The sequence below is a fragment of the Schistocerca gregaria genome, chromosome 5 (assembly GCF_023897955.1).
Source record: "Schistocerca gregaria isolate iqSchGreg1 chromosome 5, iqSchGreg1.2, whole genome shotgun sequence".
Classification (NCBI taxonomy): domain Eukaryota; kingdom Metazoa; phylum Arthropoda; class Insecta; order Orthoptera; family Acrididae; genus Schistocerca; species Schistocerca gregaria.
Window position 1 is genome coordinate 276390971 of NC_064924.1, and position 19768 is coordinate 276410738.

The 19768-nt window shown below is 44.5% G+C and overlaps 1 protein-coding gene across 2 annotated transcripts in view; it reads right to left on the bottom strand.

The window, feature by feature from the left end:
- Positions 1 to 19768, bottom strand: part of LOC126272472 (chondroadherin-like protein) — a 512729-nt gene that overhangs the window by 220129 nt on the left and 272832 nt on the right. For both annotated transcript variants that reach the window (XM_049975352.1, XM_049975351.1), the window contains exon 2: positions 11019 to 11093. The gene's annotated coding sequence lies outside the window, so the exon portion shown is untranslated. The remainder of the gene's footprint in view (positions 1 to 11018; positions 11094 to 19768) is intronic.

The following is a 19768-nucleotide window of genomic DNA, read 5'->3' on the forward strand; positions in this document are numbered from 1 at the left end:
GAAGCCTTCGTTTTGTCGCGCGTTGTCGCTCGCAGGCGCGGGCAGAAGCACCGCACGCTTAGCTGCTTGCGGCGCATCAGACTAATTATGTGACCTAATGCTCCAAGCAGATTTACTTTGAAGCATTTATTGGCCAACGCGGATTAATTCTCTGCACTCCTCCACTTGTACAATGAAACTAAATGTGGATCCTCAACCCCCTTTGACTCGAGAGGTAGAATTAAGATTCTGACCACTCCAAAGACGATAATTAAAAACCTTCTAGGAAACCAACAAATTTCCGGGATCCGACAACTGGAGGGGTATATGTACACCGCTAAACGTTCACACACCGCCTCCAAATGGTTCATAACATACAGGTTACTTACGTGAGATCAAGAGCCACCGGAAACTTCAAAGGCAATAGATGTGGAACTGTTACAGCAAACGAAATGTGGATATTTTACGGCGTTACAACGACCAATACCTCCAAGGTCGTGGTTTACGAGCACTCATTTGGACCAATCAGATATCTCCACCGTCAAAAAAAATGGCTCTGAGCACTATGGGACTCAACTGCTGTGGTCATCATTCTCCTAGAACTTAGAACTACTTAAACCTAACTAAGCTAAACACATCACACACATCCAATCCGGAGGCAGGATTCGAACCTGCCACCGTAGCAGTCGCACGGTTCCGGACTGCGCGCCTAGAAACGCGAGACCACCGCGGCCGGCTCTCCACCGTCATTTGACCCCTTCAAGCACACCTCTTTTCCTCTACACCTATAATGTGTCTGTAACGTTTTGGATCAAATAGAAAGAAGTGATGGTGGATCCATAACCGATTGTATTGAGATAGGCTACCAAAGGTCGGAGATACATATTTATTATGTTACGATCGTAGCGTTCACCCCATAACAAGAACATAGCTTATAGTAACTTGGGCTCGCAGTCGGTAGGACGACGGTTCAAACTCGCGTCCGGCCATCCTGATTTAGGTTTTCCGTGCTTTCCCTAAATCGCTTCAGGTAAATGCCATGATGGTTCCTTTGAAAGGGCACGGCCGACTTCCTTCCTTGTCCTTCCATAATTTGATGGGACCAATGATATCGTAGTTTGGTCCCCTCCCCGAGTCAACCAACCAACCTTGCAGTAATTTTGGAAAAAAATATTTTGTCAATGAAGTGAGTGACTGATTATTTCGTAAAATTTTTTTGTTTATTCATAGACGCAATCACAATCTTATGACACAGTCAAAACCGGTTTCGGCCATACAACGACCATCTTCAGATTCTATAACAATACAAAAGAAAATTTACATTAAAACCTAAATATGAGTGCAGTATTTAATCAGGCCTATCTAACTGAATTTATGCGAAATACGTATAGTTCATACCTAAAGGCGGCATACACTGAACACAGGTTCATGCGTTGTCAAACTAGCTATAAAATGTAAAACACCGGTCTTATATAGATATAAAAATTTGTTAGATTTTGTTCCCCCTCTTTGCGCTAGATGCGCCCGTCCTCTATAAGACAGTGTTCGTTTTTCAAAAGCCTAAAATACGACAAATTTACTTTAAAAAATGGTTCAAATGGCTCTGAGCACTATGGGACTCAACTGCTGTGGTCATCAGTCCCCTAGAACTTAGAACTACTTAAACCTAACTAACCTAAGGACATCACACACATCCATGCCCGAGGCAGGATTCGAACCTGCGACCGCAGCAGTCGCACGGTTCCGGACTGCGCGCCTAGAACCGCGAGACCACCGCGGCAGGCAGAAAGGTTCAAAAATTGGGTCTATGGACACTGCACGGTCTAAACCAAACTCACAAAAATCAACCGGTGGCCCCATGTGCATGTCCGCTTGGGTCTAAAGCGCTGCAGTCATGGACTGTGCGGCTGGTCCCGGCGGAGGTTCAAGTCCTCCCTCGGGCATGGGTGTGTGTTTGTCCTTAGGATAATTTAGGTTAAGTAGTGTGTAAGCTTAGGGACTGATGACCTTAGCAGTTAAGTTCCATAAGATTTCACACACATTTGAACATTTTTTGTCCGCTTGCTCCTCATCAATTGGCTCTTGAACAACACCGGCCGTTCCCATCCTGTATAGTTACTGATCACAGGTAGTGGTGCCTCTATGCTAACACAAGGAGAAGAAAGGAATGGTTGATCCCAACCAAAGCAGCAACTCTCCGTACAAAGGCTTACTCGTATCGGCAAAGGATAATGTTACGCATGTGGTGGAACATGGACGCTGTAGTTTGTGACCATCACTTCTGACATCAATTGTCAACAATCGAGACACCTTACAGGTGCAATCCAAGGACAAAGACCACGAAGACTGCGTGAAGTGATGCTGCTACACGATAACGCCCGCCCGCATTCTGCAACACAGGCAAGAAGCACTAGGCAGCAGTTAGATTGAGAATTCATTCCGCACCCACTTTATTCACCAGATCTTGCGCCCTCAGATTTTTACCTTTTCCTCTCTCTATCGAACAACCTTCAAGGAATTTCCTTTCCGGATGAAAGTGCGCTCTTCGCCTGATTTCTACGGTCGCAGAATCGGAAAATTACCACAGTGTTGGTAGACTATAGCAATTAGTGAAGGAGAACATACTACTGACGAGTAAAGTCTATGATTTGTGTATCTGTTATGATTATTAAATTTATGGAACTTATGGCCCAAACTAATGAAAAAACAACCAAAAATACTCCTCCCCATAGCGTCCGCGACGAGGACAAGGAAGCAAGCACACCAAAAGAACACACTTAAATTTAAAAGGAAAGGAATTGAATTTATTTGCTTGAATTAAAACTTGCGTAGTCAGCTTCGTTCAATGGACACTAACTCCAGCTAGCTAATGGCTCCACGCTCTGATAATATGCGTCTTCCTGTCGAGCACTTGCGCGCTCATTAAAAAGCCACAGGCGTCGGGGGAACCCTAAAAGGAGCACACATAGTTAGGCGTCCTCACACTGGAACGCACTTCCGGATTCTCTCAGTTTTCCATATTGTGAGAAATAATCCAGCTGATGACGAAAGATCACCATCTCCCAAAATATATTACGAAAACACCACCTTCTTTCCACGGGGCACGCAACTCCTTCAGTTTACAGTGTCTGCCGGACGACTACGCGAGTTCCAAGCAGCTCTACGAAATTATTTAAAATTCAGCCAAACAGCAGGAGAAACAGAATTGACGGATTACCGTTGGCCGTTTCCTCTTAATGTTGGCTTCTTCCTGTCAGGGCTCTCAAAAACTAATTTCCTAAGAGATGTCGGGAAATACCTGTAATGCTGGGAAAATTATCGCCCTTTGAGCCATCAAAAAATGTTCAAATGCGTGTGAACTCATAAAGGACTAAACTGCTGAGGTCATCAGTTCCTAAACTTACACACTTCTTAAACTAACGTATGCTAAGAACAACCCACACACCCATGCCCGAGAGAGGACTCCAACCTCCGGCGGGAGGGGCCGCGCAACCCGTGACCGTGCGCCACTCCGCGCGGCTTTGAGACATCAAGGTAAGCTTCCATCACCCCCATTTTAGGAGAGAGAAACACCAGTTTTGTAGGGGTTAAGGAAACGCTGGACGGCCAATCCCAGGCTGGGACCGAGCGAGGTGGCGCAGTGGTTAGCACACTGGACTCGCATTCGGGAGGACGACGGTTCAATTCCGTCTCCGGCCATCCTGATTTAGGTATTCCGTGATTTCCCTAAATCGCTTCAGGCAAATGCCGGAATGGTTCCTTTGAAAGGGCACGGCCGATTTCCTTCCCCATCCTTCCCTCACCCGAGCTTCCGCTCCGTCTCTAATGACCTCGTTGTCGACGGGACGTTAAACACTAATTTCCTCATCGCCAATCCCAGGCTGGAGAAAACTTCCTTCCCGTGGATAACGACTCAGGCATACACAGTAGCCGCATCAAGGGCAGAAAAACTCCGTTAGCAAATGATATATCACAGTTTAATGTTCCTTCCTTTCTTTAATGGGAATCTCCACAGAAGAAGAGAGTGCAACAGTTCTGCTGCCACTGTCTTACTGCGTTCAAAAGTATCCGAACAGGCCTATGTGATGTGGAACAAGAGGCGGACTGCAAGTATAAAACTGGACGGGGATTACTATATTGTCAGAACAGAAGCAGCAACAGCAGCATGGGTCGGTTAAGAGAGCTCATTGGCTTCGAACGTGGACCAGTAATTGGATGTCACCCGGGCAACAAATCCGCCAGGGACATTTCATCCCTTCTAAAGCTGCCCAAATCTGTTGTTCTGTTGTGATTGTGAAGTGGAAACGCGATACATATTAACTACGACCAGACGGAGCTCGTGTACTGACAGACAGGCACCATCGACAACAGCGGAGGGTAGCTGCTGAATTCCCGGAGTTTCAGAGTGCTACCATTAGTCCAGCTAACACAAAAACTGTGCATTGGGAGTTAAAAGGAATCGGTACAACGGTCGTACATCTCCTTACAAGCCACATGATCTTGTAGTCAAGACCAAGCGACGCCCCAGTCTGGAACCGCGCAACCGCTACGGTCGCAGGTTCGAATCCTGCCTCTGGCATGGATCTGTGTGATGTCCTTAGTTTAGTTAGGTTTACGTAGTTGTAAGTTCTAGGGGACTCATGACCTCCGATGTTAAGTCCCATAGTGCTCAGAGCCATTTGAACCATTTGAATCAAGCGACGCTTGAGGTGATGTAAAGAGAGACGCCAATGGACAGCGGACGACGGAATGAGTGATTTGGAGCGGTGAATCACGATGTACCATGTGACAGTCCGATGGAAGAGTTTGGGTTGGTGAGCGCCTGGAGACAGTAATCTGCCATCAGGTGTAATGCCAACAGTGTCGTACAGAGGATGCGGTGTTTTGGTACGGGGCTGTTTTTCGTGGTCACGTGTGTGGTCCCTTTATTGGGATTAAGAAAACGGCAAATGTGGAAGAATATGAACAGTTTACAGCATTTTGTGCTGCGTACAGTAGAGGAACGTTTCGAAGATGATGGATGGTTTGTTTCAGCATGACAATGCACACTGTGATATAGCAACATCTGTGAGGCAATGGTTTGTGGACAATAACGCTCCTGAATTGGTGTGTCCTGCCCAAAGTCCCAACCTGGACCATATGGAACGCTTTTGGAATGACTTAGAACGTCGATTCCGCTTCATATCCTAGCGTTTAACATCACTACTCTATTTCCGGCTCTTGATGAAGAATGGGCTGCCATCCCACCACAGACATTCGGACGTTCCACTGAAAATGTACCCAGTGGAGTTTAAGGTGGACACACCCCTTATTAATGTCCGCTTATGGCTGTCCAGATATTGTTGATTACATAGTGTATATCTTACGTAAGTGACCACGAGAAAATTGTGAGGGAGATTAAGGCGAGTACTGAAGTACATAGATATTTTTCCTCTCTTAATAGGCGAAGAGGAAAGGACGGGAAATGAGTACTACTGTTATGAAGTGCGCTTCGTCGAGCACTTCACAGAGAGTTGCCGACCATGTACGTGGTTTTATATAAGATATTTCAGACTTGGTTTACAGAATCAAGATTAGCTTTGTGTGTTATAGCTAGATAGTTGGTTTCCACGTTGCTGTCAATACTGCTACTTGCAGCTGGCCAGGTTATAGCGAGCAGCCAGATCCGTCGCACGAAATCTCGTGATGTAATACTGCTGCTCCGTACGGCCTCACCAAGAGGACGTGATCCCCCCACCCCCCTCCGAGGCCGCAGACGCTTTCGTGCTGTAGAACATACACTTTCCGCTGCCGGTCAGTTAATTGGCGTAATAAAACACGGCGGCACGTACACTTCGTAATTTAGTGGCGTTCAGTGCCCTTTCTTGTTATTTAGTAGCATACTGACATCAGTGACTCATTATTTCCTGTGTGTGTATGTGTGGGTTTCTGGGCAAGAGCACAAGCAACGCTACGCGACTATATATCAAGCAGATCTCACCATCTTACAAGAATGTCCGCCTATTATTTTCTGCTCGTTTTTCCTAGCAGTTTCCTACTTCGCAAAGTAGCCTACTAGTAGGAGTTACGTACTGTGCAGCCTTTGCAGGACCTTTCGTACTGAACATACTCGTTGTAGTAAATACGAGTAAAACATGAAAGTAAGAATGAATGTGGACCAGACTGCGGTTAAATGATCTTCAATTTCATTTTAACAAAATCAAATTCCAGGTATCTACCCTCCACTTTAATTGTACCTGTTCACATTAAATAACTGCAATTAGCCGGAGCATACATACGAGTGGTTTTCTTTTTTTTTTTTCTCGACCCCCGATCGGTGGTGAAATTAAAAGCACATTGAAAATCCGGTTAAACTTTGCACAGGGCCTCTAGTATACGCGTCTATCACGTCATGTCGCGCAATGAGCAGGTAAAAATGACTAGAAAGTAGTCTCCAACTAAGAGAGAAGTCCTGTTGCCTTGAGGGGTTTCGCTTGATTTCAGAAATCCCACGTAACATAACTGCCATGCGTTCCCTTCTTCATAACAATTCTTGATCGCAAACAGCAGAGGCAACGATCGGAGTTTGAAAGAAAACAGCCGTCGTATTGCTATTGCATTACTTATTGACTATGTGTTAACAACTTCGTTGACGTCTTCCATTCGTGCGTTTAACTAATGCCCTTATGCTGAAGTCATTTTATGCAGGCATAGGAGAGAAACATTTATACAATGATATTGCCCAATTGAAGTATGTAGGGGTATTGAATAAATTGGATAGACTTCCGTAAGACTTTAAAAATAGGACTCCATAGTATTTTAGAAATTACTTTTACATTTCTGTGCCTTTTAAAATCAATGAGTCCTCCCTCCCCCGTCCCCAAAGCCCGATTCTTTAAAGAATCGAACTACCATGTATAAAACGCCATGTCTTCCTAACTATATTTCATGAAATGATATTTAGCATGTGTACGTGGATACTTTTTACAAAATCTGATGCGAATAGAGTTAGCAGTAAAGAAGCAATAAATTAAAACGTCATGCCTGATGCTGCTATTTTGCAGCAAGAACAGCTAAAATGTAAGTAATGAACTTTTTACCATCCGGTATTTTGTGGGAGATTTCAGCATGAAAAAGTTTCAAAAAAAGTCTGAAATAATCATTAAAGTTCGTTGCAAGTAGCTGAGTGCTCTCATTCTCGAACAATGCATGAATATAATCAGGGTAATTTGCGCGTCCTGAGTTACCCTGCCTCAAAACACAGACACAGTTTGTAACTTTAATACTTGGTTTAATATGTTAAATCTTTAATGAAAGATTATACCTCTTAGTGAGTAGATTACGACAAGAATTTAATTTTTAAGTTCCGTCACTAATTATAAGAAATACTGAAAATCAAATTTTTGTTGGCCCCGAAAGCGGCTACATAGAAAAGCTAAAACTGGGATTTTGCGCCGTGCACCAATTTTTAGGTCGTTCGGTAATATAGATGTTACCATGTTTAATCATAACGTTTAAAGGTATAAAGTAACGCCAACACCATCAGACGATACTCAACATATCCATCCATATATGGATGTATAGGGACATCGGCTAGGAAAGTAATTGCCAATGTCAATGGAATTCGCTAACGGTCGTGTAACTTAAGATATTATTTTATTGTGAAGGCTACCAGTCTCAGCATTTCATTATGCAAAATGAAATGCTGAAAATGATAGCCTTCACGATAATATAAATGCATCCTGAAATGCTGAAAATGGTAGCCTTCACAATAAAATAAAACAATATCTTAAGTTACACGGCTGTTGGCGAATTTAATTGACACTGACAAAGACTCAACATATGTAAATTCAACGCCATCAGACGATACTCGACGTACGTTAGTTCTTGAATGTAACGAGGCGTATCTGAAGGTGAGACTAGAAACCTCGAAATCGGCCTTGTTTAAATAAAACTGAAGATGGCACTCTGAGTCATATTTACTCTTATTCTTAATTTATCATAAGATTAAAACTTCAATTTCAAGATGCATTTGAACACGGCAAGGCTTTACTAAACATCGTTGTATTAGAGGCGGTACGCCGTCTCCTTACCCAGGCAGTTACAGAGCAACCCACAGTTTAACCCCTCTGGACTCCGAACCACGGTGTAACTTGGATCATTTTAACATTAACATATCACTCACAGATGTGAAAAAAGCGGTGACTAACATAAAAAATCACACTACTGTCTACGAATCACGCGCCGACTTTCATTTGCGCATGCACCGACTTAAGTACGAAGTGTAAGTACGAAATTAATGGATGCCAAGAACGGAAAACTTGGTAGCAGTTAAGCTAGTCAGCCCTATGGAAGATCAGTTTGGGTAAGATAATACTGATCATACGACTTATCTTAGAAGATAAATTTAAAAAAAAAGCAAACCTAAGTTTATAGCGTTTGTAAATTTATACGCGTTACCAAATTTCTGTTTTTCAGAAACCTTCTTTAGCCATTATTACCACTCTGCATTTTATATCCTCTCTACTTTTGTTGACTGAATAGCAGTACCCAGTCGATTGGTTTTAGTGTCTCATTTCCTAATCTGATTCTATACCATCACGTGATTTAATTCGATTACATTTCATTATTCTCGTTTTACTGCGGCTGAGACTCGCCTTGCAACCTCTTTTCAAGACAGTATCCATTCCGTTCAACTGGTCTTGCAAGTGTTTTGCCGTCTCTGACAGAATAACAATGTCATCGGCAGTTTTTATTTCTTGTCGCTGAACTCCAATTCCCTTCTCGAACTTCTCCTTGGCTTCATTTACTGCTTACTCAATGTACAGATTGAATAACACTGGGGATAAGCTACAATTCTGTCTCACTCCGTTCTCAAACATTGTTTCCCTTTCATGCCCCTCGACACTTATAACTGCAGTCTGTTTTCTGTACAAGTTGTAGAAAACTTTACGCTCCCTGTATTTTAACCTCCTACCTTCAGTATTTCAAAGGATGTATCCCAGTCAATATTGTCAAAAGTCGTCAGTAACTCTACAAATGATATAAATGTACGTTTGCAATTTTTTCAGTTTATCATCTAAAATAAGCCGTAGGATCAGCATGGCATCGCGTATTTCTGTATACTCATACTGATCTTCCCCGCCGCCGGCTTCTATCATATTCTCTGTTTTTTTGTAAATACTTCGTTTCAGCATTTCGTAGGCATGACTATTTAACCGAATAGTTCGGTAATATTTACACTTGTCAGCAACTGCCTCCTTCGGAATGGAAATTAAATTATTACATTCTTCTTTGCAGAGAGATCGTATTTGCGTTGAGTGCAGGTGAAAATATTCAGTTATGAGTAATTTATAGTCTTATGATCAATCGACACCCTGTGGAGTAAACTTCTGTGACCAGAGATGGCAGTGTGTCGATTCGTCAGAACGACTTTTTCACCGTGATACATTCTCCAGCTGACACAAGAGTGATGTACTTAATGGCTGCTTTGAAAAAAGAAGGATTGGAAACATTTTAGATATGTGGACCACCCCGCACAGGTATATTACATGTCACGTACTGATGAACATGAGCGCAAGTGAAGCACGTGCACTATGTGACCAAAAGTATCCGGACACCTGCCCGAAAATAACTTACAAGTTCGTGGCGCCCTCCATCGGTAATGGTGTTGGCCCACCCTTAGCTTTGATGACAGCTTACACTCTCGGATGCGTACGTTCAATCAGGTGCTGGAGGGTTTCTTGGGGAATGACAGCCCATTCTTCACAGAGTGCTGCACTGAAGAGAGGTATCGATGTCGGACGGTGAGGCCTAGCACGAAGTCGGCGTTCCAAAACATCCCAAATGTGTTCTATATGACTCCTCTCAGGACTCTGTGCAGGCCAGCCCATTACAGGGATGTTATTATCGTGGAACCATTCCGCCATAGGCCGTGCCTTATGAATAGGTGCTCGATCGTATTGAAAGATACAAGGGCTATCCCCTGAATGCTCTTCAATAGAAGGTGCTTAAAACATCAATGCAGGCCTCTGTTGTGATAGTGCCATGCAAAACAACAAGGGGTGCAAGCCCCCTCGATGAAAACCACGACCACACCATAACACCACCGCCTCCGAATTTTAATGTTGGCACTACAGACGCTGGCAGATGACGTTCACCGAACATTCGCCATATGCACAACCTGCCATCGGATAGCCACATTGTGTACCGTGATTCGTCACTTCACACAACGCTTTTCCACTGTTCAGTCATCCAATGTTGACGCTCCTTACACCAATCGAGGAGTCGTTTAGCATTTACCGGCGTGACGTGTGGCTTATGAGCAGCCGCTCGACCATGAAATCTGGTTTCTCGCCTGCCGCCTAGCTGTCGTAGTACTTGGATCCTGATGCAGTTTAGACTTCCCGTGTGATTGTCTGGATAGATGTCTGCCTATTACACAGCACGACCGTCTTCAACTGTCGGCTGTCCCTTCACGTTTCCACTTCACTATCACATCGGAAACAGTGGACCTAGGGATGTTTAGGAATGTGGATGGTTCAAAAATGGTTCAAATGGCTCTGAGCACTATGGGACTTAACATCTATGGTCATCAGTCCCCTAGAACTTAGAACTACTCAAACCTAACTAACCTAAGTATAGCACACAACACCCAGTCATCACGAGGCAGAGAAAATCCCTGACCCCGCCGAGAGTCGAAGCCGGGAACCCGGGCGTGGGAAGCGAGAACGCTACCGCACGACCACGAGCTGCGGACTAGGAATGTGGAAATCTCTCGTACAGAAGTGTGACAGAAGTGACACCCTATCACCTGATCACGATCGAAGTACGTGAGTTCCACGGAGAGCCCCATTCTGCTCTCTCACGATGTCTAATGACTACTGAGGTCGTTGATATGGAGTACCTGGCAGCACAATGCGCCTGATGTGAAAAACGTATATTTTTGGGGATAATTTTGATCACATAGCGTAGCTGTGGCCATAACGAGATGGCAATGAATATCAGCCGACTCGTCGCATAGTGTCTTAGGAACTATTTTATGATAAACTTTGGCTTACCAGGAGCAGTCGTACTGGGCGCGCCGAGCTGCTGGCCTCTTCACTCAGTATACAGCTTTAGCATGGCACAGGACCCTGCAGACAGAAGGCACCGTTAACACATTAACAGTCGCAGATGATACCCACATAATGGATTTGAATGTTCAACTCAAATACAATATCAATTTGTAGCTTACTTCTCACTTAACAGTTAGCACTGGGGCGAAATTAAATAATCACTATTATCCCCAAAAAAATGTATTTTTGTCAAACGAAAAAAAATATACTTCTGTACACAGGTTCAAATTATTCCAAAGACTATGGGACTTAATATCTGAGGTCACCAGTCTCCCTAACTAACCTAAGGGCATCACACACATCCATGCCCGAGGCAGGATTCGAACCTGCGACCGTAGCAGCAGCGCAGTTCCGGACTGAAGCGCCTAGAATCACTCGGCCACATCGACCAGCCTTTACATAGAAAAAAAATGACGCAGAGTGTTACAGAAAACTGTTTCTTGAAACGGTTAAACCGGTTTCGAACCTTTTCAGGTTATGTCCAGATAGCGCACAAGAGGTTACATGAGTCTTTCGTTGCGTAATGCTGGATGCTGGCTCTGTGACAAGAATATGGAACATACTTTAATGTATGGCCATGAATATTGTTTATATTGCTAGTGGATTAAAAAACTGAATGGAGCCAAATCGCCATGAAAAGCCAGCTCCCTGGATTTTTTTCCTGAATCATTAGTCTTTTAAGTAGTTCAATGCGACCTGCCACGACTTCCTCTACTGTACCAAGCTTTTGATCTCAGACTAGAACTTGTAACCTATGTCCTCAATTATTTCCTGTATGTATTCCAATCTCTGTCTGTTTTTAGCCTCTACAGCTCTCACTAGCACCATGCAAGTTACTCCCTAACGTCTTAACAGAAGTCCTATCATCCTTTCCCTTCTTGTCAGTGTTTGCGATACATTCGTTTCCTCGCCGATTCTACAGAGAACCTCCTCGTTTCTTATCTAATCAGTCCACTTTCTTATCAACATTCTTTTGTAGCACCGCATCTGAAATTCTTCCTATTTATTTATTTACTCGTCAAGTTCCGTAGCACCAAATTGAGGAGCAAATCTCCAAGGTCATGGAACGTGTCAGTACATGAAACTACAACATAAACTCAATAACAGACAAAAATTAATGTTCATGAACCTTAAAAAAGTCAGTCCATAAGTTTAAGTAAACGCTATCAGCAATACAATAAAAATCAGCTTAATTTTTCAAGGAACTCCTCTACAGAATAGAAGGAGTGACCCATGAGGAAACTCTTCAGTTTCAATTAGAAAGCGCGTGGATTACTGCTAAGATTTTTGAATTCGAGTGGCAGCTTATCGAAAATGGATGCAGCATTATACTGCACACCTTTTTGCACAAGAGTTAAGGAAATCCGATCCAAATGCAGGTTCGATATCTGCCGAGTATTAACCGAGTGAAAGCTGCTTATTCTTGGGACTAAACTAATATTGGTAACAAGAAACGACAATAAGGAATATACGTATTGAGACGCCAATGTCAAAATACCCAGACTCGTCAACAGAGGTCGATAAGAGGTTCGTGAACTCACACGACTTATTGCCCGAACCGCCCGTTTCTGAGCCAAAAGTATCCTTTTAGAATGACAAGAGTTACCCCAAAATATAATACCATACGACAAATGTGAATGAAAATAAGCAAAGGAGTCTAATTTTCGTGTCGAACGATCACTCACTTCTGATACCGTTCGAATAGTAAAAATGGCAGTATTAAATCTTTGAACAAGATCTTGAACGTGCGCTTTCCACGACAGCTTAGTATCTATCTGAACACCTAGAAATTTTAACTGTTCAGTTTCACTAATCATTTACCCATTCTGTGAGATTAAAACGTCAGGTTTTGTTGAATTGTGTGTTAGAAACTGAGTCTTACTGTGATTTAGCGTTAGTTTATTTTCTACAAGTCATGAACTGAGGTCATGTACTGCACTATTTGAAACCGAGCCAATGTTGCACACAACATCCTTTACTTCCCGCAGTCCATGTTTCACTACAATACAATGCTGTGCTCCAAACGTACATTCTCGGTAATTTATTTTCAAATTATCGCCTTCATTGATACTAGTAGACTTCTCTAGGCCAGGAATGCGCTCTTTGCCAAGCCAGCATTACGCTATGAAACAGACATGTAGCCTCTTTTGCACTATCTGAAAATGAGCCCGAAAATGTTCGAAAGCATGTCAATGGAATGAAGGATACTTCAAAAAACGACTCGTTACTGTTTGCTGTATTTATATAGAACTCTTAAAAGTTTCAGTTGCGTTATTCTGACTCATTCATTGAGAAGCGTGGGCGGCATTGTGACGGTGTGTGGACGCCAGCTGGCGCCGCTGTGAGAGGAAGCGCGCGCGTAGCCTTGTGCGGTGTGTGAGGTGGCCCGCGGCCGTGTGAATGGGCGGAAGCTGCGTGTGTTTGGGCTGGGCCGCCAAGCCGGTCCCCACACAGCCCGCCCACGCACACACGGGGGCTTTGTGTCCGTGGGCACAGGCAGCGGCTCCTCCGCCTCCACACCCTCTCTCACTCGCTGGGGAAACTCCCAAACACTTGAGGTCCGGCCGCCACAATAGCCGGAAGCGAGGCAGCTAGCAGCTGACTGACCCCGCGGGCACGCTGCCCAGTACGTTCTGCACGCTCTCTGACATCTTCCCAGTAATTCCCCAACACTGTCTTGGCTCATGTTTCATTAGTCTGGACACTTACGTCATTGTGTATATTTATGTTTTCGCGGCGCAAAGCTTGTTCCATGAAATTTCGGGCGTGCAGCAGCATAAATTCAGCTTCTTCTTCTAAGAAATCAACAGTGGGCACATGGAAAGCGGAAGAAGACACGGAAAGTTTTACATCCATGGCTTTCCTGCCAAACGTGGGAAGCCTTACGTCAAAAATAGGACGGATCCTCAGAAGACACAAAGTGAAAGTGATTTTTCGTCCTCCACCAAAGACTGTAGCACTCCTAGGTACCGTTAAAGATGATTTGGTGCTTCGGAAGCCTGGGTTTTATAAGACCCCCTGTGAGTGCGGCCGTTCATACATCGGACAGACGACACGTACAGTCGAGGAGAGATGCACACAGCACGGCAGGTACACCCGTCTCTTACAACCTAGTAAATCTGCAGCAGCGGAGCACTATATTGACACTGGACACTATATGGTGTACGATAATTGAGAAAATGTAGCCTCGAATTCATCTTTCTGGGACTCAGTAGTGAAAGAAGTAACTGAAATTCTATATATGAAGTTAGTAAATGTTCTCGAAAGAACAGATACCAGTGATGACCGTGCAGCTTCTCCAGAAGAAATGATAATTAATTGATACCGGAAGCTGCCGACAGGTGTTGTTGATATACCTCGATGGGGACAGCTGAAAATGTGTACCACGACCGGGTTCGAGTCCCGGTCGGGGCACACATTTTCAGCTCCGCCATGGAGGTACATCAACAACACCTGTCGGCAGCTTCGGGTTTCAATTAATTATCATTTCTTCTAGAGAAGCTGCACGGTCATCGCTGGTATCTGTTCTTTCGAGAACAGTTACTATCTTCATATATATAGTTAAAGGCTACCCAGCCATTGACCTTCATCTGTGCGAATGGGCACAGGTTGCCCGAACTCTTACGGGAATCGTCACCTTAGTAAGCGAGTAATGAGTGGATGGGCAAATATCTATTAGGTAAATTACGTATGTAGATTGTTGACAGTCGGGAATGTGGGTCTCGCGGGAAGCGTGCAAGGGGTAAGTCCCTGCAGTCGTGCTGTTCATCTGTGTCCTCGGTGGCTCAGATGGATAGAGCGCCTGCCATGTAAGCACGAGATCCCGGGTTAGAGTCCCGGTCACGGCACACATTTTCAGCTGTCCCCATCGAGGTATATCAACAACACCTGTCGGCAACTTAGGGTTTCAATTAATTATCATTTAAGTAAAATTCGGTTGGCGACGAATTTAATTAATAGGGATAACGGCTTCACCTTGGACAAATCATGGAATCCGGCAATTTCTGAAGTTAAATCAGAATGACGTCGCGACGGTGAAGCTCTCCGTGACACATCGATATCACCGTTTCGGTCGGCTGCGCAGCCGTAGAATTAATTTCCATGCATATGTTACACCTCTTTGCCGCCTATCAACATCTCTGGCGCCTTGTGTATTTTTGGCTGCATACGCAGTGGTGCGGTTCTCGGGTTTAAAAGGACGGAGTAAAAGTGCTGGAGCGTTAGTCACCTCGGCTCACTTTGAACATGGGTGGACGGTATTCAGCCGAAATATAAGAAGAAGAAGCTGAATTTATGCGGCTGCACGCCCGAAATTTTATGGAACTTACTTCATTATCATCATCAGCACCAGCTATTTGACACCGACTACTGGCTTGCTCCCGATTCCTCCATGCGTTATATACTGAAGCGCCAAATAAACTGGAATAGGCATGCGGATTCAAATACAGAGATATGTAAACAGGTAGGATACGGCGTTACGATCCGCAACGTGTACATAAAGACAACAAGCGTCTGGCGCAGTTGTTAGATCGGTCACTGCTGCTACATTGGCAGGTTATCAAAACTTAAGTGAGTTTGAACGTCGTGTTGTAGTTGGCGAACGAACGATGGGACACAGCATCTCCGAGGTAGCTCAAGATTCAAATGTCTCTGAGCACTATGGAACTTAACTTCTGAGGTCATCAGTTTCCTAGAACTTAGAACTACTTAAACCTAACTAACCTAAGGACATCACACACATCCATGCCCGTGGCAGGATTTGAACCTGCGACCGTAGCGGTCGCGCGGTTCCTGACTGAAGCGCCTAGAACCGCTTGGCCACCGCGGCCGGCTCCGAGGTAGCGATGAAGTGAGATTTTTCCCGTACGACCGTATACCGTGTATCAGGAATCGGGTAAAACATTAAATCGCCGACATCGCTGCGGCCGGAAAAAGATCCTTCAAGAACAGGGCCAACGACGACTGAAGAGAATCGCTCAACGTGACAGAATTGCAACCCTTCCGCAAATTGCTGCACATTTCAATGATAGGCCATCAACAAGTGTCAGCGTGCGAACCAATCAACGAAACATCGATATGGGCTTTAGGAGCCGAAGGTTCACTCGTATACCCTCGATGACTGCACGACACAAAGCTTTACGCCTCGCCTGGGCCCTTCAACACAGACGTTGGACTGTTGATGACTGGAAACATGTTGCTCGGTCGGACGAGCCTCGTTTCAAATTTCGTCGAGCGGATGGACGTGTACGGTTATGGAGACAACCTCATGAATCCATAGACCTGCATGTCAGCAAGAGACTGTTCAAGCTGGTGGAGGCTCTGTAATGGCGTGGGACGTGTGCAGTTTGAGTGTTATGGTACTCCTGATACGTCTAGATAAGACTGTGACAGGTGACACGTTCGAATGCATCCTGTCTGATCACCTGTATCCATTCATGTCCATTGTGCATTTGACGAATTTGTGCAATTCCAGTAAGACAATGCGACACCGCACACGTCCAGAATTGTTACAAAGTGTCTCCAGGAGCACTCTTGTGAGTTTAAACACTATGCTGGCAGCAAAACTCCCCAGACGTGAACGTTGTTCAACATATCTGGAGTGCCTTGCAACGTACTGTTCAGAAGACATCTCCACCCCCTCGTATTCTTACGGAGTAATGGACAGCCCTGCAGGATTCAAGGTGTCAGTTCTCTCCAGCACTACTTCAGACATTAGTGTAGTCCATGCCACGTCGAGTTGCGGCACTTCTGTGTGCTCGCGTAGGCTCTACACGATATTAGGCAGGTATATCAGTTTTTATTGTATTGTTCAGTTTTACGCATGTATGTTAGTTTTGAATGTCAACCGTCATCCTTCCATTAGTACACCTTCTCCTGTTCTTCTTATATCTAGGACTCCAGCAGAGAACTTCGATCTCCGTTTACTTTTCCTTCGATACCTAATTACATTTTCTTTTTTTTAAATTTTAGGCACAGTGACATTTGTTGTTGTTGTTGTGATCTTTAGTCCGAAGACTGATTTGATGCAGCCCTCCACGCTAGTCAATTCTGTCCAAGTGTCTTCGCCTCTGGGCAACTACATTCATTTGAACTTGCTTTTTGTGTTCAAGCCTCGGTCTCCAACTTTCACTGAGCATACTGCTCTCGATTATGATTCCTTGATACCTCAAGATATGTCCAATACACTGATATCTTCTTTCAGTCAGGTAGTGCCATGAATTTCTTTTCTCCCCAATTCGGTTTGCAACGTAAAAAGAAAAAAGTTATACAATCAATAATAACAAATTATTTGTTTATATAGAGCGGAGTTCTGGGAAATGACAGAAGACGACTTAAAGCCGCCCAATTACAAATTTTTTTAGAAGAAGTTGTAGAGTTTCAGTTTGGGAGAAGATCCAAAATAAAAAAGGAATCGAATGAAATTTCCCACGTGTGTGTATTGTGTGTGTGTGTATTAAACCGGGGACCTAGAAACGACGGACAGTCTTCGTCCCGCCGTAGCCCTCTGTGGTTCACAACCACACAACAGGCCCCCCACCGAACCCAGGGTTATTGTGCGGTTAGGCTCCCAGCTGACCTCCCCCCCCGGGAACGTCTCATACCAGACGCGAGTGTAACCCCAATTGTTTGCGTGGTAGAGTTATTAAGGTGTACGCGTACGTGGAGTCATTGTCTGCGCGACAGTTGCCGACATAGTGTAACCGAGGCGGAATAAGGGGAACCAGTCCGCACTCGCCGGGTAGATGGAAAACCGCCTTCAAAACCATCCACAGACTGGCCGGCGCACCTGGCCTCGACACTAATCCTCCGGACGGATTCGTGCTGGGGACCGGCACGCCTTCCCTCTCGAGTAGCACCGCGTTAGACCTCCCGGTTAGCCGAATATCCCATGTACATCACTGAATATGTGGAAACACGGAATTTAAAATGGTGTGGGCATCTGATAAAATTAGAGGGTGAAGGATGGCCGAAAAATATAGTATCAAAGTAAACTGACCACAATAGAAAAAAAAAATCTACATTATAGATTTAAAATCAGTTCTATAGTATTGATCTAAAGGAAATATCCAGATAAATGAGATTCATATAAACACGCTGCAGGTTGCATTATATAATCAAAGCATCATTACACCAATCTAAGAACACCAACTAACTCCTTACTTCATGCCCTCAGGGCCGTGGGGACGAGAGGCTGTAGCTTGCTACGTTAGTCGCTGGAGCGCTGGGATCGAGATGAACTACAGTGAACTCGGAGTCGTTTCTCCGGCTTTCCGGAAGCTGTGCTTCTCATCAGTCACCGCCGCTCCCACATTAGCTCACAAGAGTGCCGCCTTAGTTTCCTCTGAGTGCTTTTTACGTTCTGTAAGTTTACACTCAGTATTTATCCACGCCATGCGGCATTGGGTCTGGGTAGCCGCACCTTGATTCAATTAATGTGCTACACGACGCATTAAATCACATTTGCAGCACAGCAATGTATAGACCTCACATGTTGAGCGCTGAGTACTTGCGATTTCTTTTCTTTGCCCCATGTAGCAGCACAACATAACAGCACCACATTGCTGTAGCGATATTAAAAGTTTTTTCTTTTAATGCAATAAAATATTCGGAAAAATCGTTAATGCTTTTCAAGAGAAACAATTCAAGGTCACCTCGCTCTTGCACCCTTACGGTGTGGGCAGCACATTCTCAAAATCAATCCCAGACTCGCAGAGTAAGCGTTGGGAATATTGCGAGGATCCCAAATTCCTGTCCTGTGCGAGTACTTGTTTGCTATTTTCTTCCTCCAGCCTGTTGTGGATCGTCAGGTTTAGCCTGGTGCAGGAGTGGTTTTTTCGGAGGCGGAGGTTTCGGGTCGTCCACTCAAGAGTCCGAGACTCCCTCCAGTTGGACAAGGAGTGGGGACTTTCAAACAGCCAGCATCTGAATATCCCATAAGTAAGTGTCAGGCGGCGTGTCTCTTTGAATCCTTTTCTTTATATGCTACAGATGGTAAAATTTTATTTTCACTTTGACGAATATCTACATCTACATCTCAACTCCGCAATTCACACTTTAGTACCTGGCAGACGATTCAGTGAACGCCTTTAAAACTATTTCTCTACCGCTCCATTTTCGAATAGCGCGTGAGAGAAATGAACAGTTAAATCTTTCATCTCTAATTTGTCTTATTTGTTTCTTTCTATGTAGATTGGTGCCAACAAAATATTTTCGTATTAAGAGGATAAATCTCGTGAAAAGATCTCACCGCAAAGAAAAACATCTCTGTTTTTATGATTGCCACCGTATGTGTGACCACCCCCCACCCCCACCCCACCCATATTTCGGCATAATACAAAGTGAACATCCCGCCTTTGAACTCTTTCTGGTCCTCCGTCAATCCTATGTGGTGTGGGCAGCACATTCTCAAAATCAATCCCAGACTCGCAGAGTAAGCGTTGGGAATATTGCGAGGATCCCAAATTCCTGTCCTGTGCGAGTACTTGTTTGCTATTTTCTTCCTCCAGCCTGTTGTGGATCGTCAGGTTTAGCCTGGTGCAGGAGTGGTTTTTTCGGAGGCGGAGGTTTCGGGTCGTCCACTCAAGAGTCCGAGACTCCCTCCAGTTGGACAAGGAGTGGGGACTTTCAAACAGCCAGCATCTGAATATCCCATAAGTAAGTGTCAGGCGGCGTGTCTCTTTGAATCCTTTTCT